General features: G+C 41.9%; 1 protein-coding gene across 4 annotated transcripts in view; it reads left to right on the forward strand.

Annotated features, from left to right (window-relative positions):
• The first annotated feature begins 8,829 nt into the window (after positions 1–8,829).
• The window catches only part of LOC106562248 (furin-1), a 98,577-nt gene continuing 93,675 nt past the window's right edge, over positions 8,830–13,731 (forward strand). Inside the window, exon 1 of one of the 4 annotated variants that reach the window (XM_014127011.2) lies at positions 8,830–8,848. The gene's annotated coding sequence lies outside the window, so the exon portion shown is untranslated. Of the gene's footprint in view, positions 8,849–9,266; positions 9,990–11,198; positions 11,336–13,731 lie in introns of those variants that run through there. The other 3 variants (XM_014127008.2, XM_014127012.2, XM_014127010.2) reach the window with 3 other exon arrangements.

The raw sequence follows: 13,731 nt of genomic DNA on the forward strand, positions 1-13,731 counted from the left end.
AAAACTCCCTAGAAAGGCCAAAACCTAGGAAGAAACCTTGAGAGGAACCAGGCTATGAGGGGTGGCCTCTTCTGGCTGTGCCGGGTGGAGATTATAAGAGAACATGGCCAAGATGTTCAAATGTTCATAAATGACCAGCATGGTCAAATAATAGTAATCACAGTGAACGGGTCAGTGTTCCATAGCCGCAGGCAGAACAGTTGAAACTGGAGCAGCAGCACGGCCAGGTGGACTGGGGACAACAAGGAGTCATCATGCCAGGTAGTCCTGAGGCATGGTCCTAGGGCTCAGGTCCTCTGAGAGAGAGAAAGAAAGAAAGAATTAGAGAGAGTATACTTAAATTGACACAGGACACCGGATAAGACAGGAGAAATACTCCAGATAGAACAGACTGACCCTAGCCCCCCGACAAACTACTGCAGCATAAATACTGGAGGCTGAGACAGGAGGGGTCAGGAGACACTGTGACCCCATCCGATGATACCCCCCAGACAGGGCCAAACAGGCAGGATATAGCCCCACCCACTTTGCCAAAGCACAGCCCCCACACCACTAGAGGGATATCTTCAAACACCAACTTAACATCCTGAGACAAGGCCGAGTATAGCCCACAAAGATCTCCGCCACGGCACAACCCAAGGGGGAGCCAACCCAGACAGGAAGACCACGTCAGTGACTCAACCCACTCAAGTGACGCACCCCTCCTAGGGATGGCAAGGAAGAACACCAATAAGCCAGTGACTCAGCCCCTGTAATAGGGTTAGAGGCAGAGAATCCCAGTGGAGAGAGGGGAACCGGCCAGGCAGAGACAGCAAGGGCAGTTCGTTGCTCCAGAGCCTTTCCGTTCACCTTCACACTCCTGGGCCAGACTACACTCAATCATAGGACCCACTGAAGAGATGAGTCTTCAGTAAAGACTTAAAAGGTTGAGACCGAGTCTGCATCTCTCACATGGGTAGGCAGACCATTCCATAAGAATGGAGCTCTATAGGAGAAAGCCCTGCCTCCAGCTGTTTGCTTAGAAATTCTAGGGACAATTAGGAGGCCTGCGTCTTGTGACCGTAGCGTACGTGTAGGTATGTACGGCAGGACCAAATCGGAAAGATAGGTAGGAGCAAGCCCATGTAATGCTTTGTAGGTTAGCAGTAAAACCTTGAAATCAGCCCTTGCCTTAACAGGAAGCCAGTGTAGGGAGGCTAGCACAAATTTTTTGGTTCTTGTCAGGATTCTAGCAGCCATATTTAGCACTAACTGAAGTTTATTTTGTGCTTTATCCTTGTAGCCAGAAAGTAGAGCATTGCAGTAGTCTAACATAGAAGTAACAAAAGCATGGATTAATTAAACAGTCTTGATATGTTCGTCAAAAGAGAGATCAGGGTCCAGAGTAACGCCGAGGTCCTTTACAGTTTTATTTGAGACTAGCCTTCCCTGTAGCTCAGTTGGTAAGTGCAACGTTCAAAAAAACAAAATGTTAAGCATTCATAAGTCGACTCTGTTGTAAGATTAATTGTCAGATTTAACAGAAGATCTCTTTGTTTCTTGGGACCTATAACAAGCATCTCTGTTTTGTCCGAGTTTAAAAGTAGAAAGTTTGCAGCCATCCACTTCCTTATGTCTGAAACACAGGCTTCCAGCGAGGGCAATTTTGGGGCTTCACCATGTTTCATTGAAATGTACAGCTGTGTGTCATCTGCATAGCAGTGAAAGTTAACAATATGTTTTCGAATGACATCCCCAAGAGGTAAAATATATAGTGAAAACAATAGCGGTCCTAAAACGGAACCTTGAGGAACACCGAAATGTACAGTTGATTTGTCAGAGGACAAACCATTCACAGAGACAAACTGATATCTTTCCGACAGATAAGATCTAAACCAGGCCAGAACTTGTCCGTGTAGACCAATTTGGGTTTCCAATCTCTCCAAAAGAATGTGGTGAGCGATGGTATCAAAAGCAGCACTAAGGTCTAGGAGCACGAGCACAGATGTAGAGCCTCGGTCTGACGCCATTAAAAGGTCATTTACCACCTTCACAAGTGCAGTCTCAGTGCTATGATGGGGTCTAAAACCAGACTGAAGTATTTCATATACATTGTTTGTCTTCAGGAAGGCAGTGAGTTGCTGCGCAACAGCTTATTCTAAAAATGTTGAGAGGAATGGGAGATTCGATATAGGCCGATAGTTTTTTATATTTTCTGGGTCAAGGTTTGGCTTTTTCAAGAGAGGCTTTATTACTGCCACTTTTAGTGAATTTGGTACACATCCGGTGGATAGAGAGCCGTTTATTATGTTCAACATAGGAGGGCTAAGCACAGGAAGCAGCTCTTTCAATAGTTTAGTTGGAATAGGGTCCAGTATACAGCTTGAAGGCTTAGAGGCCATGATTATTTTCATCATTGTGTCAAGAGATATAGTACTAAAACACTTTAGTATCTCCCTTGATCCTAGGTCCTGGCAGAGTTGTGCAGACTCAGGACAACTGAGCTTTGGAGGAATACGCAGATTTAAAGAGGAGTCCGTAATTTGCTTTCTAATGATCATGATCTTTTCCTCAAAGAAGTTCATAAATGTATTACTGCTGAAGTGAAAGCCATCCTCTCTTGGGGAATGCTGCTTTTTAGTTAGCTTTGCGACAGTATCAAAAATAAATTTCGGATTGTTCTTATTTTCCTCAATTAATTTGGAAAAATAGGATGATCGAGCAGCAGTGAGGGCTCTTCGATACTGCACGGTACTGTCTTTCCAAGCTAGTCGGAAGACTTCCAGTTTGGTGTGGCGCCATTTCCGTTCCAATTTTCTGGAAGCTTTCTTCAGAGCTCAGGTATTTTCTGTATACCAGGGAGCTAGTTTCTTATGACAAATGTTTTTAGTTTTTAGGGGTGCAACTGCATCTAGGGTATTGCGCAAGGTTAAATTGAGTTCCTCAGTTAGGTGGTTAACTGATTTTTGTCCTCTGACGTCCTTGGGTAGGCAGAGGGAGTCTGGAAGGGCATCAAGGAATCTTTGGGTTGTCTGAGAATTTATAGCACAACTTTTGATGCTCCTTGGTTGGGGTCTGAGCAGATTATTTGTTGCGATTGCAAACATAATAAAATGGTGGTCCGATAGTCCAGGATTATGAGGAAAAACATTAAGATCCACAACATTTATTCCATGGGACAAAACTAGGTCCAGAGTAGGACTGTGGCATTGAGTAGGTCCGGAGACGTTGGACAAAACCCACTGAGTCGATGATGGCTCCGAAAGCCTTTTGGAGTGGGTCTGTGGACTTTTCCATGTGAAGTCACCAAAAATTAGAATATTATATGCTATGACTACAAGGTCCGATAGGAATTCTGGGAACTCAGTGAGGAACGCTGTATATGGCCCAGGAGGCCTGTAAACAGTAGCTATAAAAAGTGAGGCTGCACAGATATTTTTTTATTTGTAAATTGAAATTTGCTATCGTAAATGTTAGCAACACCTCTGCCTTTGAGGGATGCGCGGGGGATATTGGCACTAGTGTAACCAGGAGGTGAGGCCTCATTTAACACAGTAAATTCATCAGGCTTAAGCCATATTTCAGTCAGGCCAATCACATGAAGATTATGATCAGTGATTAGTTCATTGACTATAACTGCCTTTGAAGTGAGGGATCTAACATTAAGTAGCCCTATTTCGAGATGTGAAGTATCATGGTCTCTTTCAATAATGTCAGGAATGGAGGTCTTTATTCTAGTGATATTGCTAAGGCGAACACCACCATGTTTAATTTTGCCCAACCTAGGTCGAGGCACAGACACTGTCTCAATAGGGATAGCTGAGCTGACTACACTGACTGTGCTAGTGGCAGACTCCACTAAGCTGGCAGGCTGGCTAACAGCCTGCTGCCTGGCCTGCACCCTATCTCATTGTGGAGCTATGGGAGTTAGAGCCCTGTCTATGTTCTAGATAAGATGAGATCACCCCTCCAGCTAGGATGGAGTCCGTCACTCCTCAACAGGCCAGGCTTGGTCCTGTTTGTAGGTGAGTCCCAGAAAGAGGGCCAATTATCCACAAATTCTATCTTTTGGGAGGGGCAGAAAACAGTTTTCAACCAGCTCATCACTCCCACTAACTGGGAGGGGGCCAGAGACAATTACTCGATGCCGACACATCTTTCTAGCTGATTTACACGCTGAAGCTATGTTGCGCTTGGTGACCTCTGACTGTTTCATCCTAACATCGTTGGTGCCGACGTGGATAACAATATCTCTATACTCTCTACACTCGCCAGTTTTAGCTTTGGCCAGCACCATCTTCAGATTAGCATTAACGTCGGTAGCCCTGCCCCCTGGTAAACAGTGTATGATCGCTGGATGATTCGTTTTAAGTCTAATACTGCGGGTAATGGAGTCGCGAATGACTAGGGTTTTCAATTTGTCAGAGCTAATGGTGGGAGCCTTCGGCGTCTCAGACCCCACAACGGGAGGAGTAGAGACCAGAGAAGTTTCGGCCTCCGACTCGCTTAATGGGGAGAACCGGTTGAAAGTTTGTCGGCTGAATAAGCGACACCGGTTGACCATTCCTACAGCATTTCCCTCCAGAAGCCATGAGAAAGTTGTCCGGCTGCGGGGACCGTGCGAGGGGATGTATACTACTATCTGTACTTACTGGTGGCACAGACGCTGTTTCATCCTTTCCTACACTGAAATGACCCTTGCCTAACGATTGCGTCTGAAGCTGGGCTTGCAGCACAGCTATCCTCGCCGTAATACGATCGTTCTCCTGTATATTATGAGTACAGCGACTGCAATTAGAAGGCATCATGTTAATGTTACTTAGCTTCATCTGTTGGAGGTCCTGACGAACCATGTCCAGATAAAGCGTCCGGAGTAAAAAAAAAAAAAAGTTGAGTGAGGGAAAAATATAAACGGTAATTAAAAAGTAAAAACCGTAAGGTTAGCAACAAAACGCATAGCAGCACGTAAACAAGTCTGCAAGTTGTGACCGGAAATGACACCTTCACATTGGTTTGTAATGTAAAATGGACTCTTCACGTGCACACGCGCACCCGTTTCATTGTTCTCAGATCGACCACTATCCAAATGCGCTACTGTTTTTCAGCCAGGGACTGCAGAGTCATCATTCAACGTTCTGGCGCCTTCTGAGAGCCTATGGGAGCCTTAGAAAATGTCACGTTACAGCAGAGATCCTCTGTTTTTGATAAAGAGGTTATAGAAGGCCAAGAAATGGTCAGAGAGGGCACTTCCTGTTTAGAATCTTCTCGGGTTTTGGCCTGCCGTATGAGTTCTGTTGTGCTCGCGGACACCATTCAAACACTTTTGGAGACTTTGGGGTGTTTTCTATCCAAATCAAACAGTTATGTGCATATTCTAGTGTCTGGGCAGGAGTAATAACCCGATTAAATCGGGTAAGTTTTTTTGTCCGGCAGTGAAAATAGTGCCCCCTATCCTAAACAGGATAACAGAGTCCGAGAGAGGAGGGAGAAGCAATGGGGCACGTCCTATCAATCAGCTACTCGGTTACCATTCGGGTCAGGAAGTGGACCAGAACGAGTCGATCATTATTTACCACACGGGATTAGTGGAGGGGTCCTACCTCCAGATCCTGAAACCATGCAAGTGGGGCGGCACGGGTTGACCTGTTGGGGCTGGGGGGCAGTATTTACACGGCCGGATAAAAAACGTAAAAGAATAAAAGAACTAACGATAAAAGAACTAACCCAAAATTAGTTGAAAGGCTAAGTGATTCTCCTCCTGACAAGAAGTTTACAGCCTTCAAACATAGTGCAAAAAAAGTGGGCATGAACATAGAATATTTTTGGGTCAAAAAAAATAATATACAGCTGTCTTTAATAAGATCAAACTGAACTAACTGCTATCTTGAAATGTTGAAAAAGTGTTTTTAAATAGCTCAGTCTTATCACTCAATATGAGTCAAAATCTGTCACTTCCAGGAGTGCTCATTTTGTCAAAAATTAAAAAAATTAAAAAAATAACAACTCACAGCTGTGTTAATAGACCCAACTCAAACATCTGCTATCTTGAAATGTCCAAAAAAGGTATTTAAATGGGCCTACCAGACATCTTCTTGAGAGAAGATAAGGTCAGGGACTCCTGTCTTACTCTCTGTCATGTTGAAATAGGTTCTCCTGTCTTACTTTCTGTGATGTTGAGATGGGTTTCCCTGTCTTACTTTCTGTCATGTTGAGATGGGTTAGTTCTTCTTGAGAGAACTAACCCAAAATTAGTCCAACTAACCCAAAATTAGTCGAAAGGCTAAGGGATTCTCTTCCTGAGAAGAAGCTGACAGCCTTCAAACAGAGCAAAAAAAGTGGTCCCAAACAATATGTCAAAATGAATAAAAAAATGATACAGCTGTCTTTAATAAGATCAAACTGAACTAACTGCTATCTTGAAATGTTGAAAAAGTGTTTTTAAATAGGCATTACTCGACTGATGTAATTTTCTCCACCTGTTGATTGGCGCCACTTGCATAACAAGTTAGCTATATTATCAGCACCAGGCGCTGTTCACCTCCTATTGATTGTGCTGCTATATTTTCAGCACCAGGCGCTGTTCACCTCCTATTGATTGTGCTGCTATATTTTCAGCACCAGGCGCTGTTCACCTCCTATTGATTGTGCTGCTATATTTTCAGCACCAGGCGCTGTTCACCTCCTATTGATTGTGCTGCTATATTATCAGCACCAGGCGCTGTTCACCTCCTATTGATTGTGCTGCTATATTATCAGCAGCAGGCGCTGTTCACCTCCTATTGATTGTGCTGCTATATTATCAGCAGCAGGCGCTGTTCACCTCCTATTGATTGTGCTGCTATATTATCAGCACCAGGCGCTGTTCACCTATTGATTGTGCTGCTATATTTTCAGCACCAGGCGCTGTTCACCTCCTATTGATTGTGCTGCTATATTATCAGCACCAGGTGCTGTTCACCTCCTATTGATTGTGCTGCTATATTTTCAGCACCAGGTGCTGTTCACCTCCTATTGATTGTGCTGCTATATTTTCAGCACCAGGTGCTGTTCACCTCCTATTGATTGTGCTGCTATATTTTCAGCACCAGGTGCTGTTCACCTCCTATTGATTGTGCTGCTATATTTTCAGCACCAGGTGCTGTTCACCTCCTATTGATTGTGCTGCTATATTTTCAGCACCAGGTGCTGTTCACCTCCTATTGATTGCGCTGCAGTTGCCGCTTTAGGTTTCAGTACCATAAAATGGTCCTCTACCTGCTTTATTAGTCTCCTACATTCTCTCCTCTTGAATGAAGTTAAAATGTAACTTGTGCATTATTTAGGGAGGTCACATTGTAGATACTCTACACCACCATTATTTAGGGAGGTCACATTGTAGATACACTACACCACCATTATTTAAGGAGGTCACATTGTAGATACTCTACACCACCATTATTTAGGGAGGTCACATTGTAGATACTCTACACCACCATTATTTAGGGAGGTCACATTGTAGATACACTACACCACCATCTAGAATACAGTAGGACCTCTTTCCATTTGTCCTATTGAAACACACAGAAAACTATAGTATTTAGCCTAAAGCAGCATATGATTTTACAGTAGACTATAGATGTAGGCTACTGTATAGTCACATGGCTCAGTGTTAAAATGTTAGAGCAGCACATTGGTCTGAACAAATCCTCTTAGTGAATGTCCCTTAATGAGAAAGAATTATGAGAATATTGCATTTTGAAATGCAAATACTATTGAGTCTGTAGACAAATTGAAATAGTGATTCGGACGTCAGTGGATCTGCGTGAGGGATGCATCAGATGAATTAAGGCATTTTGGAGGGGTTGAATGTTGCACCATTGATAAAGCAGATCAACTGAGCTAGGGATAAAGTTAGGAAGAAAACTACAAAATGGCGCCATATTTGTAGTTCACAACTCTTAAGCCTGACTAACCGATGTCTTTATATAGCCTTGCTACTCTTATTTTCAAATGTATTTTTACTGTTGTTTTATTTCTTTACTTACCTACACACACACACACACACACACACATACCTTCTTTTCGCACTATTGGTTAGAGCCTGTAAGGAAGCATTTCACTCTAAGGTCTGTTGCATTCGGCGCACGTGACAAATATACTTTGATTTGAGACCTATTTATTAACATAAAGTCCACCACTGTAAGAGTCCTCAGTTGTAGTGAGAACATTGTGTCATATGTTTAAGGGGGGTTTCATGACTGTGATTCCAAAATGTTCCAGTGCTGAGGAACTGTGTGTCATTTTTTTTCCCAGTACGGGAAAAAAAACTATCTATGAAATGTATGCATTCACTACTGTAAGTCGCTCTGGATAAGAGCGTCTGCTAAATGACTAAAATGTAAATGTAAAATGTAAATGTAAATGTTTGATAAGTTTAACACTAAAGAAATGGGATATTTCATTTAACATTCTAGAACACAACTGATCACGGGGCGCGCTGAACGTAACCACTGCCAGTAGTCCAACCAGCCGCAAGATGGAGGTATTATTCCTAAAGGTTTTAGCTAAACTTTTATTTGAGTCGACCACTGACCAATGTTCGGTGGAAGATTAAAACACTTTTCAAAATTAATTTTCAATCTATTTACTAACAGGGTTGCAATTGCATTTAGCCTTGGATCAGACAAGCCAAGGAAAGTGACCAGATTGAAAAGTATAATAATGTCGTTGATTGGCTGAGTAGGCAGGCGTAATTAGGCTACAGTTTGCACCAATGGTGCGGCCTGCATGTCACGCGGTAGGCTATTCAACAGCGTGTGCATGATTACACGCTCCATCCTTTTGCAGCCATTAAATGGCAGTGAGCATCAATATACTTCAACAGAGCCAGGTGGGTTTTCCATCCTCACTTGTCTGGGCAAAGGCAATTTAAAAGGCTGGGGTGGAAGGGTTTGCTTCGTTTGAGTTCTTGAAAGGCTCCTCAGCTCAGAGCTTTTGAAAACGAATTTGTAGTGGTGCACATTACTGTTTGTTTTAGGGTTGTGAGTGAGGGCGCTATTATTTAAAACCTAAACCATAATGTTATGCATATAGGCTATATTATGATGCATATCTGATGCTCATCAAAATGAAAACATCTGGTCTTTGCACCCCCCCTAAAAAACAATTACTAACACTGTGCAGACAATATTTTTTATAGGTTATTCCAGCAGATGGCGCTATACTACTGTGTATATTACTCTTGAGCAGTAGGTGTGTCCAAATCATGTGCATTTTCTCCTTGCCCTCGTTCGCCATGACGTATTTCCTGAGGGGCTATGTGATGTGGACCCCTCAGCTGTTTTGAGAGGGTTCATACAATCATTTTTTTAGTTTTTTTGTAACCATTAACAATGTAGTATGGTAGTTGTAAGACTATATTCGATTAATTAGTATATCGAAGAAGACAGGGGATCATGCGTAATGTTAACGGGAACTGGTAAGCCTACAGAATAAACCCTCTTAAGGCATTGGAAAGTTTCCTGATAATTGAGGCGCTCATGGGGAGTTTTGTACTGGTGTGCCTTCGTTCCTGGAAGAGGCCAGACTAGTTGCTTAGTGCGAGGAGTGTGCTTTGCCTGTCATCGGTATTGCCTTGTCCCTATCAACGGAGACACTCGGGCTGTAACTGTGTCCGCCAAAATGGCATTACGAGCCTGGCTGTAACGTTAGCTGAAACATGACGCCGTCGATTTTGATCCCGGTTGTTGTTGTTCTGTGGAGTGGGTTTGTTTGAAATTATATTCCGATTACCGTCCAAATCGGAAAGATCAGAGAAACAGAAGGCTGGGATTAGACACGGGAAATATTGTGTGAAAGAGCGCGTGCTCTGAGCGCCGCAGAATCGCAGGAGGCTACATTGTATCAAGTAGATGTAGCTGATAACGCGATACAGTGTTACTTTACTGAAATACCAGCGGGAGACGATTCAAGGAACGTCTTGTATTCGAAGTTTATCGCCCAGCTGTATGCAGTTGTCAAGGACATTTGTGGTAAGTTCTCGTTTTTTTTTAGCAATAATAAGCCATTTCTGCTATGATCCACAATTGTTGTCATAAAATATGAAACTTGAATGGTTTAGTGAAACGTGGGAACTTTTTGGGCCACGAGCAGAAGTTTTATTTTATAGCCTAACTGGGCATGTTGACTCACTGGTATAACGGCCAAAAGAGGAGATATTCACTGTTTTGCGACCAACTTTAAGAAAGACCTCTTGAAATACTTTTTCATTTGAATTGTAGCTCGGCTCCTTAGGATTTGAAGAAGGATCTATTCGGTGGAGTAAACGCTATTACTGTAGCTTTGCTAATGTATATGATTAATCATTTTTCATGGTAATTTAACACTTATGGCAGAGAATATTCATTATCTGCAAGCAACATACAGTGGAGTGTTAAAGGAGCTCAAGACAAGACAGGATATTGTAGTATGCTGTAAATGTTAAAACCTTAGGACCTGGATACTCTGTGATACAAATGTATTGTTTTCATCACGTATTCAAGTGATTATCACCTCTAAGTGTCCCTATCATGTCTCCGTGTTAGTGTGTGTCAGAGCACAGCAGTCCCCTTGGAGTTCCATTTTTCCTATCGGAAAAATGCAAATTGTGCAAATAACCACTGGGCTCTGTGAAAGTTTGTTCCTGTTTAAGATTACTTGACTTTCTAGCCATTCCTCAACTCCAGAGCCAGTGGCCATGTTTTGATTGCTAGTAGGGAGATCTGACACCTCTGGCAGGGAAAATGCTGAAGGATTCTAACCTTGGGCACTGCTCTGTGGTTTGCCAATGTTATCTCCTGTCAAGGGCAATAGCAGCATCACCACCCCCATCTGCAGTTTGACTTACACTTTGTGAAATTATCACCCTAGAATGTGATGTGTTTTCCATTTGGCCTTTGGTAACCCTTATAGATAATTTCAAGCAGTTATGAAATGTATGACTACTTGCTGATTTTGATTCACATCTATCTGTTAACACTTGTGCAGCTTTATAATATTTGCTGCCAAACCTTTTGACGTATGATATCATTTACGCTGCTAACACTTATGAGCACTGGCAGCAAAATGGCTGGTTTCCCACTTTCTGCTGCGAACAGTAAAGTAGTTGAGCTTTTGTTATTCCACGGTGTATGGTTTTTATACTGACATTAAACTCCGGCTGAACGGTTGAGTGCCCAGATGAGGTCACTAGGGGTGGGTGTACTTTGAGCCATGCATGTCTGTGAACGTTAAAGGGAGGCTTGGGGAAGGTGCACACCTCTGTCTGCGTGTGTGCTGCCTCCGCATCAGATCGGACTGCATCAGAATCACAACAACAACATTAGTCTGAAGCTCAAAGGTGAGCTGCATATCTTACAGCTTTTTTCCCCCTTGAAAGTGTTATGCTGTTAAAACTGTAGTTTTCTTTAGGGCATTCAGAGAAAACCCAGTGAGTTTAATCAACATTTCATTCAGATAAGTATTTTGTCTTGTTTGCAGCCTCTTAAATTGGAATGTTTTGGTCTCTGGGCTCAACAAAAACAAGTTTTTTGTTGTTGTTGTTGCCAGAAGCTAATTACCACTGGTGTAGCAGGTTTTAAACCAATGCTTGATCTGGACCTCTGCATTGTGTCTTTAGCATTGCAAATAATTCTGAGTGTATCCTAAATCTTTGGGCACAAAGAAGCTTTGGTGTGCTCGAATAAATAACTTAACTAACCGTAGAGAATCAGACTGATTCGTGCCCATCTCAGAGGAATGGTCTGACTTTACAGACTGTCTAACTTTGATTGCTGCTCTGATAGCACTGGCTGCAGTTGGCAGAGAACTCCTCTCATAGTTGTGGCAGCACCACAGCTCTTCTTACCTGCAGGGTTCCACATGCACTGAGGTTTAGGGAACAATGGGACAACTAGTGTATCTGGGTGTGATATAATGGCTTTCGTGTGGCTTAAATGTTTCTCATTTCTGAGCTAAGGCTTTTTCATTTTTTTGCCAGGCAATTTTTTTCTCAACCTTTTCTGTGACACTAGTAATGTCAGTCGTCATTGTGGAATAATTGGAATGTCAGTTTCTTGTTTCTTGAGCTGTCAATCCGGGCACATTCCTGCTATTGTAACGTTGTGGTTCTTTCTGCCATTTATAGTTAAAGTTAAAATTGCATTGTATTTGGTGGCTTTGGCCAAGCGTTCTGTCAGAATAATACATCCGTTCTGAAAGCTGAAGTTGTTCCATCTGAGTTTTCATACTGGTACATTTTGTAGAGTTGTTTTTTAATTGTTTAGTGATGAAAAGATTCATCACCCCCTCTAAAATATAATGATGTTGCCGGCCAGTATGACAGCAAAACAAGGCATTACATAAAGTGGAAATGTTGCTGCTTGTTAGGTGGGTATGTTTTGTCGGGCCTATTGTAACAGCTGTAACAGAACACACTGTCTGGAGCACTGGACAGGGATTTGACGGCCACTCTGCCAATGGATTCACAAACCCTAGTGACTAGTAGTATTTCAACTCGGTCTTTGAAAAGTTCTCATTGAATGAAATAACCTGGAATGCATCAAATGTTTAATCAGATAATTATTTTGTCTTGTTTGTGGCCTCTTAAACTGTAATGTTATGGTCGCTGTTGAACTCAATAAACAAGTTGTTTTGCCATAATCTAATAATCACTCTGACCATGTGGTTGAGCAGGATTTAAGACGATGCTTATCTGGACCTCTGCATTAGAGGTTGACCGATTATGATTTTTCAACGCTGATACCGATTAATCGGCCAAATGTTAATTTTTTTATAATTATTTTTTGTTGTATTTTTTATTTTTAAATAATTTTTACAAATATGTATTTTTGTAATAATGACAATTACAACAATACTGAATGAACACTTATTTTAACTTAATACATAAATAAAATCAATTTAGTCTCAATTAAATAATGAAATATGTTCAATTTGGTTTAAATAATGCAAAAACAGTGTTGGAGAAGAAAGTAAAAGTGCAATATGTGCCATGTAAGAAAGCTAACATTTAAGTTCCTTGCTCAGAACATGAGAACATATGAAAGCTGGTGGTTCCTTTTAACATGAGTCTGCAATATTCCCAGTTAAGAAGTTTTAGGTTGTAGTCATTATAGGAATTATGGAGCGTTGACTATTTCTAAACCATTTGTATTTCATATACCTTTGACTATTGGATGTTCTTATAGGCACTATAGTATTGCCAGCCCAATCTCGTGAGTTGATAGGCTTGAAGTCATAAACAGTGCTGTGCTACAAGCATCGGGAAGAGCTGCTGGCAAACGCAGGAAAGAGCCTGCTGCTGCCTACCACCGCTCAGTCAGACTGCTCTATCAAATCATAGACTTAATATAATAAACACACAGAAATACAAGCCTTAGGTCATTAATATGGTCAAATCCGCAAACTATCATTTCAAAAACAAAATGTTTTTTCTTTCAGTGAAATACGGAACCGTTCCGTATTTTATCTAACGGGTTGTATCCCTAAGTCTAAATATTGCTGTTACATTGCACAACCTTCAATGTTATGTCATAATTATGTACAATTCTGGCCAATTAATTACAGTCTTTGTTAGGAAGAAATGGTTTTCACACAGTTCGCAACAAGCCAGGCGGCACAAACTACTGCATATACCCTGACGCGAATGCGCTTTTGTTAAATCATCACACGTTTGGTGAAGTAGGCAGTGATTCGATGATAAATTAACAGGCACCGCATTGATTATATGCAACGCAG

This window comes from Salmo salar, chromosome ssa11 (genome assembly GCF_905237065.1).
Source record: "Salmo salar chromosome ssa11, Ssal_v3.1, whole genome shotgun sequence".
NCBI classification, from domain to species: Eukaryota; Metazoa; Chordata; class Actinopteri; order Salmoniformes; family Salmonidae; genus Salmo; species Salmo salar.